This window comes from Alexandromys fortis, unplaced genomic scaffold, assembly GCF_014885135.2.
Source record: "Alexandromys fortis isolate MF-2015 unplaced genomic scaffold, M_Fortis_MF-2015_v1.1 scaffold_70, whole genome shotgun sequence".
In the NCBI taxonomy this organism is placed as follows: domain Eukaryota; kingdom Metazoa; phylum Chordata; class Mammalia; order Rodentia; family Cricetidae; genus Alexandromys; species Alexandromys fortis.
In genome coordinates, this window is record NW_026067955.1 from 4837822 (window position 1) to 4855570 (window position 17749).

Consider the following 17749-nt stretch of genomic DNA (forward strand, 5'->3'; position numbering starts at 1 on the left):
GGCCTCAGAGGCAGATGGAAGAAGGATCTAATGTTCTCGGAGCACCACGCTGTATCTAGCACTCCAAGATCTTTGATCAGGTAGGAGGCCTAAGAATGGGTCTGGGAACCACCAAGGCCTGGAACAGGTTTTTTTCTGTTGATGGGAAAGATCATCACTCGCCTTCAAAGACATGAGAGATGGTTCATTCTGGACCCAAATATGAGTGAGCATGGCCCAGGGAACACAGGTTCAGATCACTCTCAATTCCATGTTCCAACGTGGTATCAGTTTGATGAAGTTTTTATGGTAACAGAACAGAGAAAATCAAGGCTGTTTTAAAATACCCTGGTGGGCACATCAGGTAGGCAGGTGAAGGCAGAGGGGAAAACTCAGTCCCAGGCATCAGATGCTACCTAGCAACATTCCTACGACTTTCATCCAGTCTTACAGACGTGTGGTTGGTAGGAACTAGGATCCAAAGGATTGACTTGATGATCCCAAATATGTTAGCACATATGTGAAGGAGCACAATAAATAGTTATTAAGGGGGGTAAAGATTAGCCCAGGATAATTTGGCTCTGTCCTTGCAACATTCCAACCCCTCCATAGTCACCGAGGCTCTAAGCACGTAACCCGCCTTCAGAAGACTGAGAGCAAGGTGCGGCTCTTCTCAGGCACCTTCAGCCGCAGCTCCCACCCTGTCATCCACCTCCACTGCCCCAACCCCATCAGCGGTATCTTCCTTTCCTTTCCTGCCTTGGACTGTGTGTGTGTGTGTGTGTGTGTGTGTGTGTGTGTGTGGTGTCCTTCCTTGTTCCAGAAAGCACACATTGCTGCTTCTTCTGCCCCCTGATACAGCCCAATACCTAAATATCAATGGTTCATGGGAAGTACTCGCTGCCTGCGTGGAGAAGGAGCCGTGTGCAAGCCCAGCACTGAGCAGTGAGCATAAACAGCTCCTCTAGAACTGAGCTGAGCCAGCTCTGTGGGGCTCCACATCCAGGACCCTGCTCAGCAACCAATTCAAGTTTCTTCCAGGTCTTCACTCCTGTCTAATCCCGCATTGTCTCAGGAACCCTTTAACTCCACACAGTCACATTCAAATCAGCCCGTGCGGGTGTCTGTCACCTGAAGAAGAACAGACATTTCTTCCGCTCAGGAACTTAGCTCTGTCCCAAACAGTGGTGCAGAGAGCAACACTGGCATTCTGGCTCAAGCAAGGCCCTCTGGGTTTTAAATACCCAGGTCAGAAGGGCAGGAAGCGGGGCTGCTAGTGTTTGCTCCAAGGGGGGGTCTACCTACTGGGAAAACACAGGTAAATCAAACAAGCCTGTTTGTTCTCCCCAGTACAGCAAACAAAGAAACCTGACTAATTCCCCTCCAAGGCCTCTCTGCTGGGCCCGAGAGTTACGATTAAAGTAATGGGAAGACAAATATTTTCCTGGGGAAAACGATAAACCCTGAGGTAGGGAAAGCACACAGCCCCTTGCAAAGGGCAGCTGGTGTAGAGGGTCCCAGGGGTGGTCAAGGAAGATTCCGGAAAGGCAAAAGCATGTGGCCTGTGAGCTCTGGGCTTGGGAGGCAGCAAGAGGCTAAGCTTGGCTGAGCCTTAGATGGCTCTTGAGAGCAGCGAGGACTCATGGGGTCTCCAGGGCATCTGGGAGGGCAGGAGAGGGCAGAAGGACGGCAGAGGGCAGACGGGCTCTATGCGTTTGTGGATATGCACAGAAAGGTCAACCAGGCGAGAGAAGTGATGCGCTCAAAGCACCTGGCACCTCAGGCTCCACAGAGCTTGTGTGGTTCATCCTCCTTCCCATGGGATTGTCATCTTGTTTTTGGAGAGGACTCCTGCCTTGTGAAACAGGCCAGAACCAGAGCTAAACCCAGACATGTTTGGCCTTCCCTTCCACCAACCATCCATTTATTAACTCATTCATGCACACAGACTTGTCACTCATGTGTAGAAAGCACCGACTGCCCACCAGGCCCTGACCAGTGGTCTTCCGCAGGATCTTACTTCCTCTGACCCTCAGTGTCGCCATCTGGCCCTCCTTCCTGTTCACCCGGCACAGCAGCCATATGCAGCAGACACAGCCCTGCGATCCCCAGCAGCTCACCCAGGCCTCAAGCTGGACACCTAGTTCTCTTCTTCCCTTTCAGACTTCCTAACTCCACTTCCGCACTTCCTCCAGGAAGTCACTTGTCTTCCCTCAGCACTCCGTGCTATCCTGGCCCCGCTGCCCGCTCTCACAAAGAAGCACTTTGGGCCCAGGAACATGGCTCGTGTTCATGTGGCTCATGGTTCATGTTCATGCTCTGCAAGGAGGACTTGCAGAGGTGTGTGTGGTCAGGAAGGTCAGCGGAGGCTACACACCCAGTCCTGCAGCCAATGCCAAGGTGGGAGGGGGGGCAGCCTCTGGGAGCTCGGAGCATCATGGCACTGAGTATAGGGAGAAGCAGGCGGACTGAGGCCAGGGGCTGGGGTGCTATCAATACAGACATTGATTGACTGTATGGGAGACACAAAAAGAAGTTGGTTCAGGGTGACCTGAGGGTGAAAGGAGTCTTCCCTCCAAGGCCCAGGGTTCCAGGCCATCGCTTCTGTCTCCATACTGACAAGAACTCAGCAGCAGCCAGCTGGCAGGCTACCTGCCTTCCCAAGAACAAAGGTCTCTCTCAGTGACTCACAATGTCAGTGTCTTCCTTTGATAGTCTGAAAATAAATAGCAGACTCCTCCAACCTCTGGTCACAGCACTTCCCAGACTTGGGGGAAATTAAGGGATTAGGGAGGACAGGAGGAGGGAAATAGAGTTTACTGAGCACTTACTATGTCCAAGGCGTAGTTTTTTTTTCTTAAAAAAAAAAAAAACTTCCATTTATTCATGAAAAACCTATGAGGTGAATGGCAAGGGGTAGAACGGGCCACACAGGCTCGAGCTCTGCTCTCTTTGCTCTCACAACTCAGAGCAAATAAACTATTCCAGTTTTTTTTTTCCTTTTGGAGATAGGATCTTGCCATGCAGCTCAAGCCAGCTTTGAACTCTGGTTTGGATTCTCTAGCTACCACAGCTAGCTTCATAAACAGACTATTCTGATTCATATTTACCACCTGAAAAAATAAGATATGAGGCCGGAGGAACGGTTCAGTAAAATGCTTGCTAGGCAAGCCTGAGAACCTGAGTTTGATTTCTAAGACCCATATAAAAAGTCGGGGGTGGTGACACACTCCTGCAATCCCAGAGCTGGGGAGGCAGAAGCAAGAGGATCCCAAGAACACCGGCCAACCAGTCTAGCTGGATGTGTGAAGCCTGGGTCCAAGAGACCCTGTCTCAAAGAGAGAGAGAGAGAGAGTCAGACAGACAGACAGACAGAGAAAAAGAGAGAGGGTGCTGGGCAGTTGTGTTCTGGCTTCCGCACACGTGTCCATATATGCACGCACACACACATATGCTTGTGTACAAACACATATGCACACTTATATACTGCATGTGCACACATACATGCCAATGAAGAGAGTGACTGTCTCCAGTTCACTGGATTGAGACTGTAGACAGAATTCTCTGATAACACTTTATAGTGTGGGCTTGAGGCATATGACCTGCTTTTCTTCTCATCTTACAGAGCTGGGAACAACATGCAGCCGTGTGCTGGGAATCTGGCCAGATCCCTTTGTTCCAGTGTAAGCATCCTTCCTCTCACTTCACCATGCTGCCCTATTGCTCCCAAAGGACACCTCTCTGCGGGATTGATCAAAATGGGGAGGGGGGTGCCTGTACATTCCAGAGTCCCCAGCTGCTAGAGGTGCCCTGTGGATTGGTGCTGGGAGGCTTGGGCGTGAGGGTCTGCTCCTTGCTCACACAACGAAAGGACTTTCAGAGCACTTGCTGGAAATAAACCACTGTGCCAGACCCCATGGGCAAAGCAAAGGAGAAGCATGTCTTCTTCACTCAAGGGATGTGCCAATCACCTGGGAATAGGAGGCACAGAAAAAGAAATGGTCAGATAGATAAATAGATAAATTAATGTTTGTACTTGAGACGTAGCTCAGTTGAAAAAGTACTTACTTGGCATTCACAAGGTCCTAGGTCCATTCCACAGCACCACATAAACAGGTTGTGGTAGGGCATGCCTGTAATGCTAGCACTGGGAAGTTGGTGGAGGCAGGAGGATCCTCCCTTCAAAGAAGTTAGCCTGGACTTTGCGAGAGAGAGAGAGAGAGAGAGAGAGAGAGAGAGAGAGAGAGAGAGAGAGAGAGAGAGAGAGAGAGAGAGATTGAATCTGGATGTGGTTTTGTTGTACTGTTACAGTAAGCCTGAGGACACCAGTCCTGACGAATGTCCAGGCCAGTATGTGGGTGGAAATGACTGTTACCCCAGAAGCACCCTGAGCTGGCAGCAGGCCTGGGGAAAGGAGCTAGGGTTTAAGGTAGCCCAGACTTCATCTGAGCTCACCCAGAGCCATGGCTATCACCAAGACAAATATGATCCTGGGTCACAGAGGGAAGTGTAATATTCAGGTCAGTGGGAGTAATGCCACAGGGCAGACAGAGTTCCTTAGACTGTTAGCGGGTGCTCCATTCCACAGCTGATGCAGACCAAGAGTGTCACCCAAGACTGAGAGTTCAGGGAGCCACATCCCTCATCCAAGGCCTGCGTGGGGAATGGAAGGTAAGTACGGATGCCATATTTACAAGTGTATTATGGTGTGTGTGTGGTGTATGTGTGTGGTGTATATGTGTGTGTGTGGTGCATTGTGTGGTGTATGTGTGTGTGTGTGTGTGTGTGTGTGGTGTTCTATGGTGTGTTGTGTGGTATACGTGTGTGGTATGGTGCATGTGTGGTATATATGTGTAGTGTGGTGTGGTATGTGTGTGGCGTGTGTGTGATGTATGTGTGTATGTGATGTGTGTGTGTGTGTGTATGTCAGGAGAGTGTATTGCTGCATCTGGGTGCACTCAGTCATGTACATGGAGGCCAAAGGTCCACATCAGGTATCGTCCTGTCTCTCTCACCTTACATTTTGACACAGGGTCTCTCTCTGAAGCTGACTAAACGGCTAGAGTGGCTGGTCAGTGAACATCCAAGCTCCTCACATGTCTCAGGTGCTGAACTCAGGTCCTCAGCACAGTAGTTGCTTTACCCACTGAGCCATATCCCGGTCCTAAGAATCACCACTTTTTTTTCTTCTGACAGGACCTTCAGGCCATCTTCTAATCCCTGTGCTGTGTCTGTTAAGAGACAAACTAACGTCCAAGTGCCAGCCCACTCCTAGAAGGCCATTCAGCTTCCCTGAGCCCCAGTGTCCTCATCTGAAGTGGCAACAATCACTCCCTGTGGTGCTGAGGAGATTAAATGGAACAGCAGAACTGCGCACAGTGAAGCTTAAGAAGTCGTCATCCACTCCCTTCTCAGAGACACTGCAGCCCATATTGATGCAAGAACATTGTCATCTAGGGAAGGGACTGAGGGAAAGGAGGGGGGCATAAGCACTCATTAACTCACCACGAACAGTCGAATCTAACTGAACTGACCACAAGAATTCAAAGTCCTCAAAAATAGCTTCCGTGGGGGACACGAGAACCCCAGAGATATGGGGTAAAGCTCTGGGATATCGATGCTGCAAAGGGGGCAAACCACAAGCAAGCTACCTGGGGTTCACCGGAGACACCTTTCCCTGTGCCCCAGCTTCTTCCAAGGCCCACAGCTCCTCCTCAAAGTGACCTTCATCTCATCCTATGCCTCCACAGTAACCAGCAACTCTGAGGTCTTGGTTTGGGCTCCTCTGAAACCATGGGCGGGCATGGAGGATAACAGAGAGATGTGATTGGAGGAATTGAGGATCGAAGGGCAGCAGGCAGAGGGAGACAGGGAATGAGAGAAAGCTAACCACGTATGACTAATGAGCGGGCTTCCTCTGTGGATGTCAGCTGAGTAATGGCCTTCCAGATGTGTTCACACCCTTAATCCCTGGAGCCTGGAAACTGGAAATTGCACAACAAGGCTAGTTTGCAGCTGCGGTTAGCAAAGGCCTTGAGATGCAAGGGCCAGACCTTGATGGAAGACAATTGGATGAGGGATGCAGGAATGAGAGGGACTCAGATTGAAGGCGGAGGGGAGGGGAGGAGCAAGCCAGGGAATGCAGGTAGTCCCTGAAGCTAGGACTAAAGTTTCCCCTCCCACCGCTAGTCAGAACCAGCACAGCTCACATCTGCCTTGAGTCCTGGGTATCTGGTTTTGGACCTCCAGGCTCCAGAGGTGGGGAGAAGTGAAGAGTGTTTTGTTTCCAAGTGGCTAAGCTAACAAGAACTGTCATAGCAGCTACAAGGAAACTGCTCCAAACTATCATCTTCCTCCTTTCCATCATCTCTGCCTGCTTTCCCCAAGTCGTGAGGACCCCCGACCCCCAGCCATGCCTTCTCCAGCGCATGCTCCTGAAGAACTAAGCCACCGGCCTCCAGATTTTCACCTGAGGATGGCTCCCCATCACTGAGGAAAGTCTGACCTATGCTCAGACCAGCCTGCAGGTTTAGGCCAAGCCCATCCCTCTCCCTTCACCCCCTTCCACTTTAGAGCTTCAAAGGCCAGGTTTATAAACCCACCTCAGGGTTAAACACACCCACACTCTTGTTTCTGAAAAATCACACCCTTCCCCAGCCTTTTGTCCTAACAAACTCCTACATATACAGCAAACCTCAACTGCAGCTACAGCCCTCTTTTCCTCAAGGAGCTGGGACAGCCTGCCCTAACCTCACATAACCTCCATTCTTCCATCAGATTCCCATTGTTGCCGCTACTGAACTTGAGCTCCCTGGCAACCACTACAAATCTTGTTTGCTTCTGAGCATCTATGATCTAGAAGGTACTCCATGCATATGTGATAGCACCTAGGATCTAGAAGGTACTCCGTGCATATGTGGTGAGCACCTAGGATCTAGAAGGTACTCCGTGCATAGGTGATAGCACCTAGGATCTAGAAGGTACTCTGTGCACATGTGATAGCATCTAGGATCTATCATGCATGCTGTGCTGAGTTCCCAGGTTCTAGAAAGCACTTTATGCATAACTGTTGAATGAAAGATAATGAATTCCTTTCAGCTCCAGCATTTTATGGTGGTGTGCTACCGTGAAGGGCCATCTCTGAATCAGCTTCACTCTACTAATTAACAGAAAGACAACCTTTTTCCCCATTGTGAGTTCCTACTAACTCACTCAAGATAAATACAAATTAATAGGCACTTATTTGTCATGTGGACTTGATAATCCAAAATTACATTTGTCTTGTCCCAGGGTATGAACACAGCTCACAATATTTGCAGTTTATGGAGAATATAGGCCACAGAATCTCTGTCATTTTGATGCTTACACAAGCACAAGCAGACACACACACACACACACACACACACACACACACACACCTAGTCCAGCTCTGCAAATTGAGGGGAGAAAAACAGAACAAAAGTATGAACTTCAAGAAGCTCCAAAGAAGGTTCTGCCCAGCCTGGGACACAGCTTGTCAATGTTGCCCAAGGACATAGGAAATTGTCGTTAGAGGAACACATGTTTGTGTATTCCTCCATTCCTTGATACTAAGCCTTAAGGCCCCTTTCTTGCCAAACAAGTCAGCGCCACACACAAGGCACCATGGGAATCAGGATTTTCAGAGTCAAAAGGAAATTTCTTCCTCCCTTCTACCTGATACCCCTAGACCCCAACTGTCACCCCCGTTCAGCATGCCTAGTTCTTATCATGTACAGAGGAGTTCAGTGTGACATTGGGACAAAGAACTTGGAAGCCACAGTTTGTCAGCCCACCATTGAGTATTGGATGCATCCTTAAGCAGGAGCTGAGATTTCTACGAACGAGAAGAGCATGATGGGTCAGGTCACACTTGCCTTAAGTGGCGACCGGCAATCGAGGCACCTCAGATAACTCGTGAGTGGCTCGGGAGGAAAGACACATTCCCTGAGAATCTGTTTCACAGGAGTTGGCAAGCTTGCAAGACAAAGTAGGAGTTGAGAGAGCCAGTGGCAGCCACACTGGGAACCCTACTGACCCTCTCACATGGAGTATCCTTTCTCAGTGCCTTCTCTGGGAACAGAAGCTCCCAATTCCCTTTTCTCCCTAAGGCCCCAGGCTAGACCCTGCCAGTTGGCACTCCTGCACTCTTTGGAAAGAGAAAGCATGGAATCTGGTCAAGTAGACCCATAGACAGATGTGAGCCCTGCAGCTGCTGTCCAGTGGGTGTCTGTACACAGTTCCAGGCTGAGTCAGCCTGAGCACCCTGGAGGCAACTCCCGGAGATCTCTTGACAGACATTTGTTCTGCGTCCTGCCACAATGGCTGCACTCTGCCAGCATCTGTATTGGCCTCTACTCATGGGAATCAACACTACTCACGAGTAGAGGGCAGTCATAATTTCTCAGTGAATCTGTATGTAAAGCCACCCATGATGCTGGTGATAAGGCAGCTCTGGGAGGTCACAGAATTTAAGACAGAACCAAGGAGAAGTAGCATGAGTGATGCTAAAGTCACCTGCGATGCTGGCAAGTCTTTGAAGGAACACTGGGTCTCAAGGTCAAAGGGTGGATGCCTCCAGGTTAGCATTCACACCCACAGGAGGAGGGGCGATGAGGGAACCTAGCAGCCTGACTCTCAGGCTCTCATCAGACAGCAACCTTTATGAGAAAGGAGGGAGCTGAGCAAAGAGGCCCCTATGGCTGCTCTGTGACACTGTAAACCCTATCACCTACCTGCTAACAGAAAGGAAAAGACACCGCAGAGAGCCTGGAGTGAGAGGCTCTGACGGAGCTGGACTGTGCCCTGAGACTTTCCACATGTCCTTTCTCATACAGTCAGCTTCTTGAGGGGACAGGTCCTCATTTCTACACATGGTCTCTCAAATGGAGGGCCCAGTTAGGGACTATTTCTCTCTTTGGGCCTTGAGCCCACTCAGACCAATCAGCGCCCCCATCCAAGTCCATAAAGAAATCGGGAGCACATCTGAGGGGTGGTTTGGGGGTGAGGAAGTAGGCTAGTGGCTCTGGGAAACCGTGGAGGCAGCCACCTGCTTGATGTCCTCACTCCACCAGGGCTATGGACCAGAGGTGAGGGGAAGGACGGGTGGGGTGGGGGACAGATGGTGGTATGAGGCATATGCTCTGATTTTGTAGAAGCGGCAGAGTGTACTGCCTGTCTGCAACTGACTAAACATGGGTGCTGCCTGGCCCTCTTCCAACATCCCCTTTCCTTCCTTCCTGACACACAAACACATCTCCATCCTTCACCGTATGTGAGCACAAAAGACCTTCCCCTCCCTCTTGCCAAAACACCATGGTTTAGAGGCAAAGCCAGCAGGCACGCACACACCCAATCTCAAAACTGCCCCTGGACAGGCTCCCTGTGCTTCAAGCACAACAGAGCACTCAGCTTTCAGAGAAGAAATGATAGCTATAGCTTATATTGGTGCCCCATTCTCTGAATGTCTAACCCACCCCTGTCTACTAATGGTGAGGGCCTTCAGTGGCAAACTCTAGGGCTAGGCCATTAAGACAAGGCTACAGCTATGGAGTACAGGATCAGGATGCCCTCCTGTCCCAGCTCAAGCCTGGCACCCAGCAATGGTGGCTATAGCACTGGAAGTCCAAGTCATGTGACTTCTGTAGTCTACAAATCCTCGGTGCCCCCTACACACCCCACAAGCACAAAGGTGATCCTGATGGACTCGACAGAGTTCCCTGGAGAACCGAGCCCCAGCAGCGTGTTCCCCTACCAGCCTGCCACATGCCCTGCCACAAACCTAGCTTGGCCACTTGCAGGGTTCAAAATCACCCAGGCCCATCCTTGGTGGCAAAGAAGAAGAATCAAAGCTAAGGGCAGACTGTTATAAATAGGTTCATCTGACTGAGAAGGTCACCATCCAGAGCTGAACAAGTCAGAACGTCCACTAGAAACCAACACAGGACATTATCTGAGGTCCAGACCCCTCACTTCTGGGTGGATAATGGAAATGACTTCCAAGCCCAGGTCAGGTCTGAAGGTGACGGCAGCCTTCAAACTGCTGAATGGTCTTTGGACTGAAGAAGCATTCACACATTGCATTTTCTTCTTAGAGGGGCTGCCAGTGTGGACACAGAGGAGAAGGGTGGGAGCTGGTGGCCCAAGAGAAGGGGAAAGAGGCCTTCTCTCCACCCTAACCCTGAACTCAGTCTGACCCAGAGACCTGCCAGCTGGGTTTCAGCAGGGGTGTGGGGGCAGGATTTTTCCCTCCCCACTTCTCCAGTAGACATCTGGCAACATCTGTAACATTTTGGGTAGAAAATGCAGAGGGGTGAGGCCAGGTTGCTAGGTATGCTAGGATGTACATACAGCAAGGAATCCTGAAGCCCACTGTTGACACCCGCTAGGTAGAGGTTCCCATGAGCCCTTCTCTCCTGAGCCCTCCACCTCCAAACCCCACCTCCTTCCTTCATTTCCAAGGGCCCCTGACAAGGCAGCCACAGCACACAAGCACTCCTAGCTACGCAAATAGCAGCTCCTTCTTCTCTGTTGTTTGCTCAGCCAATATTGACTCTGCGGCCTAACACTGGTGCTATTGAGCTGGGTTCTTCTCGATATTGTTTGAGCAGCATTAGCAGAGCCTGTGATAACCAACAGCGGAGCAGGAAGCTGCCATGCCTCCCCCGCCCTTGCCTCCCCACCTCCCCCCACCTCCTCCGTGAGACGCTCCTGTAAAGACAGAGGAACCTAAGGCTGGTTCCTCTACTGCGCAAACACAAGAGGGAAGAGAGGGAGCATGCTCTCTGGCTCAGTCAACACTCCAGGGCAGTCACAGCAACTGGAGAGGTTACTAGAGGAGGCTGCCCTTTGGGGTGGGGCCGGTGAAAAATGAAGGGAAGGAAGACTCAGGCTACTGGCCAAACCCTGCAGTTGGCATCTATGGGAAAGGCCTGTGAGGACCGGTACTCAAGGGCCCCAGGTGACTAAGCAGAGAATCAGCCAAGCATGACAGGTGAAGGCTGACTAGATGTCAATCTCTGTGACTTAGTGGGAGGAGCCTGTGGACAAGCCCATGCAGACGCCATGTTTTAATGATGAAGATTTAGCAAACTCCCTCACTGTGGGCCTTTGTGGGCTTTTGCTGCCTCTGTGAGTTCTCATATGAGAACAATTCCCTCCTCTGGAAAGAATGCTTTTGGCAGCTCTAACGTGAACTATGCACCACTGAACATCCTCCATGGTCATTCCCAGAGAGGGGCCACAGTGACCCCCTTTCACATATGGATGCATGGATAGATGGTGGGGGTGTTCTGAGAGGCCAGCCTGTGGCAGTGCCCTGGATGTTATAAAAGAAGGCTGCACCTCAGCCGGAAATGTAGCTCAGCTGTTAGCTAGCATGTTTGCCCAACACCATGTAAAGACAATATGGTGGAGGCCACCTGTGACCCTGGCACTCTAGAGTCTTGGACAGGAAAATCAGGAGTTCAAGGTCATCTTTGACTGCATAGTGAGTTCATAGTGGGATACATAAGATCCTGTCTCAGGGGGAAAAAAAGTGTGCGTGGGGGGGGACATATTCAGTGATACATACATAACTTCCACTACCAAGTGAGAGCCTAGAAGCTCATGAAGCCAGCATGTAATCAAGGTCCAGATGAGATGTTATAAGCATCTTGAAGATGACGACCTCTCATAAGGTTCCCACACCATACCCAGCTATCTTCACTGAGACCAGACAGGCCACAGGATGTCCAAGGACAAGGTATCCACACGAGGTAACCAGGGTAGCTTTTCACTGCCCACACGTAAAGCAAATTCAGGCTTGGCTGCACTTTGAATCAGGGCCCATGGCATGTCTCTAGGTCAGTATTAAAGAGGTTGCCAGCATCATCGAGGGGACATTCGAGAAATTAGCTCCGGCCTGCCCCAGTGGCCTGGGAGCACCGAAATGGTCATTTGCTAAAATTGGCCATTAACATTTTTTGCTAACTGCTCTCTCTAAAGACTTGGTAAATGAGGGGGAAATGCCTCAGAAATCAGCTATTATGTTGGCCCTTGTGACAACCTGGACTCCAAGCTTGGGAAGTTCTTTGTTGTTAAAAAAAGAAAAACACAGAGAGGGCATCTTCTGTGTGTGTCTGTTTCTTCCAACAACAAAGCTAGCCTGGTTCCCCCACCAGCAGACACTGTAGCAAACATGCCCACCTTGTCAGTGACCTCTTCCTCTTCTGTATGCTCCCTGTAGTCATGAACCATTCTTAGCCACAGTTGTTGGAACAGAGGTGTTGCTTCGGCTTGGTCTTAAGAGTTCCCCTAAAGCCCATGTGGTAATGGGTTTGCTCCCCAGGATTCTATATGAAGGAATTGTGGAGCCTTCAGGAATGCAGCCTACCTGGAGGTCTGGACGTCATTTGGGTGCATGCTCTGGAAGGGATTCGTTGAAGCCTGCCCTCTTCCTCTTTCCCTTCCCAGCACCCTGACTTTGCAGTGGATGGCTCTGATATATTCTGTCCTGTCTACTGTGACATTCAGCCTCGGCACCGCCCCAAAGCTACAGGACAAGCAAAAGCAGAAGGAAATTCTCCAAAGCTAAGGGCCAAAATTAAACTTTCATTCTTCACAACTGATTGCCTGCGGCATTATTACAGAGCAGAAAACTGATTGACACAGATCAAGACCTTCACTGAGAAAAGGCACCCCATTGGTCAGCCATGGGCCAATCAGTTCTTTTTTCTAGGAATTTGGATGCATTGTTCTAAGAGGTCATGCCCAGTTGAACTGATCATTTTTGGACCTAAAAAGGTGGAACAAAGAAAGCCAGTCTGCAGAGAAAAAGAACAAACCTACTGAAGTTACTGAAATAAGCTTTAACAAAAAAGAAGAGGCAGGGGACGTGCCAAGTTCTGTTTCCCACCTCTGAGTCATCCCACCTCCGAGTGCAAAGAGGTTCCCTAGACTGACTAACGAATTCACCATCAACTCAAGCTATGCTTAGGGAGGGGCTGGGGATGTAGCACAGCTGGCATACATAGTACCTGCCTAGCGTGCATGAAGTCTTGGGTTCCATGCCAGCACCACATAAACCTGGCATGGATGATATACACCTGTAATCCCAGGACTCAGGAAGTGAAGGCAAGAGGATCAGGAGTCCAAGGGCATTTTCAGCTACCTAGTGAGTTTGAGGCTACGTGAGACCCTGTCTAGAAAGGATCTAAAACCTGAGCAAAGTTTATAGCAATTCTGTTTTTTTGAAATCAAATGATTTTTGAACCAACACTGCTAGGGAGACTTCTCCTGTTTCTAGATTGTACTCAGCAATGCCGGGAGCCTTACGCTCTGCCGGGACGGTGGAGGTCTCATCGGGGGCCTTCCTCCCCTGTTTGTTCTCTTCCATAGGTAAGCTGTCTTTGTTGTGGTGTCACACGGAGTAGTAGCCATGCATGGACACCGGTAAGTGCACTGTGTAACCTAGACACCATGTTCCACTTAGCAGTTTGTTTGCTCAGCCTACTTCAGTGAAGGCTGTTAGCCTATCGGTCAATAATTAGTCATTCCACAAACATTCACTAAACTAGAACCCAGCTCTAGCATAGACACATTAAGAAAATAAAGCTGTGGGAGCTGCAGAGATGGCTCAGCCTTTAAGACCGCATATTGCTTTTGGAGACTCTCCAAGTTTGGCTCCCAGTCCACATCAGGTGACTCACAACCACCTGCAACTCTACCTCCTTAGAATCCCACACTCCTTTCTGGCTTCTGCACACACACATGTAAACACATATGTGCCTGTATATGTATAAATAAAATCAAAATGAATCTTTTTTTAAATTTGTAAAGGAAGGAAAAGAAAAGAAGGGGCTGGGGAGCCCACCCATACCTACACACACACTCGGAGGGTTACTCGTTTGTTCTTCCACTCTCTCTCCAGCCTCTCTTTGGAAGTTACCACATATATGGCTGCAGGGTGAATCCTCATGAGTGCCCAAGGCTCACCAAGGAGCCAGGCAGGATATGCAGCCACTACCCATCATGCATAAGACTGGGCATTTCCCACTGCCTCCCCTGGTATCAGAGTTCTCCCACAGCACGCTGGCTTTTTCCAGGGCATATAAAAGAGAAGATGCAGCAGACTCTTGGCAACCCTGGGGGGTTGGATAAATACAGGAGCCAGTGCTCAGTGGCAGAAGGAGGACCGGAACAGGGAAGCAAAGCCTGGACCTCCTGTGTGCTCTTTCCAGCGTCTTCTAAGGACAGCTCTGGGTAGGGAGATTACAGGTGGGGCTTCAATCAGACTTGCGGACTGGAAAAAAATTAAAATTCTATTTTTAGATGATAATGTGAAGGAGCTCCGTCCCTGGGAGTGGAAAGTAGTTCCGAGCACCCTGGCCACTAAAGTGCTTGCAGTCATTACAGGCCACCATCACAGGCTCTCTTTCCTTAGATGACCCCACAAGGCCTGAGAAGCATATACTGCACAGAATCACATCACAGTGTGCTAAGCGGTACAGAATGTCCTACCAACTAGCTGGGCTTGGTCAGTACCAACACTGAAGGTGTGAACTCTCGCAGGAACCAAGTCTGGAAGTGGGCAGCCCAGGGCTAGACCAAGAGCCACTAAGTCCCCGAGATGCCCAGATTTCGCTACACTTCTACTGTGACATCCTTAACATAGGACCCCAAAGTATGTCCTAGAGCACCAACCATCATGGCTGGGCTTGAACAAGACAAATAATTTGTAGGGAAAGTAAATAAATAAAATACAAACAGGAAAAACAAAGACTCCTTCCCAACATCCTAGAAGGCGCATCAGCAGATTCCTAGCTGCTGGGATGGTTTGCAACTCTACCTGTGACAGCCCTGTTAAATCAGATTGTGTTCCTAAAAACCAAGAAGGGAAAGGAAGGAATGGGGAGGGGAGGGGAGGAAGGAAGGAGAGAATTGTGGAGGCAGGAAGAAATGTACGGTCTCTGCCCCAGATGATGTGTGAGGGCAGTTCCAGGGGGATTCAACCAGGTCAAAGCAGCAGGTCAGTTGGTCCTGGAGCATCACTGAAGGCCAAAGGACCTGCGGACTCTATCTCAGTGAAGGGGCATGGGAAGACCTGAAGGGGCGGAGGACAAACCCAGCACAAGCTCAATGCAACAGAAGAGGTTCGGAGGAGGTGGGACCTGTCTTCAAGACCTGACTTCAGGAAGACCCTTGAACCCTCTGGCTGTAAAGTGAGCACTGTGCACTCAGAGCCCATGAAATATGTATAAGAACCTCTGCCAGGCGAGGCTGGGGCACAGGAAGGCCAGGCCAGCTTCTCCACAGCCCCATTCTCCGACCGCTGGTGGACAAGACAGGCAGGAAATGGCCACCATTCAAAAACTGTAAGGGGACAAGGGGTCAGGCCCAGAGAGCAAGCCTGCTAGCGGAGTTAGAGGTCACATCTGCAGGGTGAGATGCAGCAACCAGGCACCAGTCCTGGCCTGCTGGGGACCATAGTTCGTTCCACTTCTGAGCCAACAGCTCTCCCTATAGGGGCAGAGGCAAGAGCAATGGGGAACAGTTCTAAAGGCTTCTCTGGACTTTCAGTAGAACCACATGAGGCTAAAGGATGGAAAGAATGGTCACTTCTGAGGCACGATCCGGGGCTCAGACATCGCCCTGCTCAGAGTTATTGGCTCATCCCCAACCCTCAGCATTGCCACTTCAGTAAAGGACTAATCATTCCGGTGTCACAAATACAGAAGTGGGATGGCCCTATGTGCACAGGGATGAGTGGATGCTGGTGACATGCTCTGAAGCTGTGTCCACTGTGACCCTGTAGGATTCCATCTTTCCGCCTGTAAAATGAGTCCCCTTAGCTGAGCTGCTCACCCATGGGGAGAACAGCTGTCCTGCCTCCATTGTCCACCATGGGCAGGTGTGTTTCCCACGACCACCCTGGTAGAGGGCAGTGTAAGGGGGGGGGGGGATGACGGACAAACGGACGACTCTGACTCACAGATGTGGCTTTGACCCAAGTTTCTATGTGGTTCTGCCCATCACCACACAGACAAGACCAGCCTGTTCTCAAGTGGACGCTGCCCTCAGCTTCACCTCTGTCCGCGCCAGGCCTGTGGGACAGGACAGGGTATGTGGAGACGTGTCCGTGGCTGGTGGCTGGCTGTGGGAAGGCAGCGGAGAGGGCTGGTCTCATTATTACTATTCAGGTCAAAACACTTCCCTGTGTGTAGACAATTACAGTCCATAATTAGTTGCCATCACAGAGGAACAAGCCCATCGTGATTTCAAAATCACAGTGACTGCTTTATTTAGCGGAGACAACCATAGCCTGAGAGACCACTGGATTCTTAGGGGAGGGGGTGCCTGGGCTTCGGTCTCTCAACCAGTTTCACGGGCACACGCCCACCCCACCCAACAGCCCGTGCAGGGCTTCATCTGAGTTCCCACACCCGTTCTCAAATCCATATTCATCCTGTCCCCTCAGGCTTTGCCCAAAGCCCTGTACCTTCCTTAGAGCCAAGCCTGGGAATGTTTCCTTCTCCAAGAGGGACACCCTGTCTAATCCAGCCCTGTCACTTCCCTACCATCCTCTCCCTACTGCCTATGCACTGAGAGTCTCACTTGTTGTTCAGAAAGGTCAGGGGGAAGAAAGGAGGGCTGTTGAACAGGAGGGTACACGATGGTCTACCATACCATCAGAGAGGAAAAAGAGCCAGAGACGTCCAGTGGAAATGTTTGGGCTGGGTCAGAGGGTCATGTCTGCTCAGGTGTACTGGGTAAATCGCTGAGCGACAGTAGGCTGGTACAGTGACCTGGGATATGTGGCTGTCCCGGGAGTGTCAGGCTAGGGCGGTGCTCTCCTGTCAAAGGCCATAGGTTAGCCTGACAAAGTCAGGATTTCCAGGATGCAGAAGAGGACAACACAGGACTCCAAGGTGCTAGGGACAGTCAGTAGCTACCCATCAAGGCTTCCTATCTCGTGGAGTAGTTCTGCTCAGTGCATTTCTTCCCTCTGGGCTTTAATCAGGAATCTAGAAATGGTGTCAGCCATTTAGGGCAGAGATAAGATGGGTCCACCCCCAGCCAGACTACCGTAGGGAGGCTGGGCACAGGTGGCCTTCAAGGAGAGCTCAGCAGAAGCTGGTGTTACAAGGGGTGCCTAAGAAAGACCTCTGCGACCTTCTGTCCCAGCTTTACCTTGTGAAGAGCCTCCTGCTCCTATCCAGTCCCCAAGACAGACAGACACCTGCCTCAGTCAGGGCGTCTACTGCTGTGATAAACACCATGACCCAGAGCAAACTGGGAAGAAAAGAGTTCATTAAGCTTACATAGCTCAGGTCACACTCCATCACCAATGGAAGTCATTGGCAGGAACTCAGGACAGGAATCTGGAGGCAGGAACTGAGGCAGAGGCCATGGAGGGGGCTGCTCTACTGGCCTATTTTTCCCGGCCTGTTCAGCCCCCTTTCTTGTAGCGCCCAGGACCACCTGCCCAGGGTGGCATCACCCACAGTGGCCCGGGCCCTCTCACCTCAATCATCAATAAAGAAAATGCCCCCACTGGCTTGCCCACAGGACAATCTGATGGTGGCATTTTCTCACTTGGGGTGCCTTCTTCCCAAATGACTCCAGCTTGTGTCAAGCTGACGTAAGCCAGCGCCCACCCTTAAAATTACAAAGTGGCTTCATAAACTGGGCTTTCTGTTTTAGTCAGTGCAAGCAGCCATGACAAAATACTATTGGCTGGGTGGTTTAAGCAAAAGAAGTTGATTTTTTTTCA

The 17749-nt window shown here is 50.5% G+C and overlaps 1 pseudogene; it reads left to right on the top strand.

The window, feature by feature from the left end:
- Positions 1-211: 211 nt before the first annotated feature.
- The window catches only part of LOC126507411 (receptor of activated protein C kinase 1-like), a 50084-nt pseudogene continuing 32546 nt past the window's right edge, over positions 212-17749 (top strand).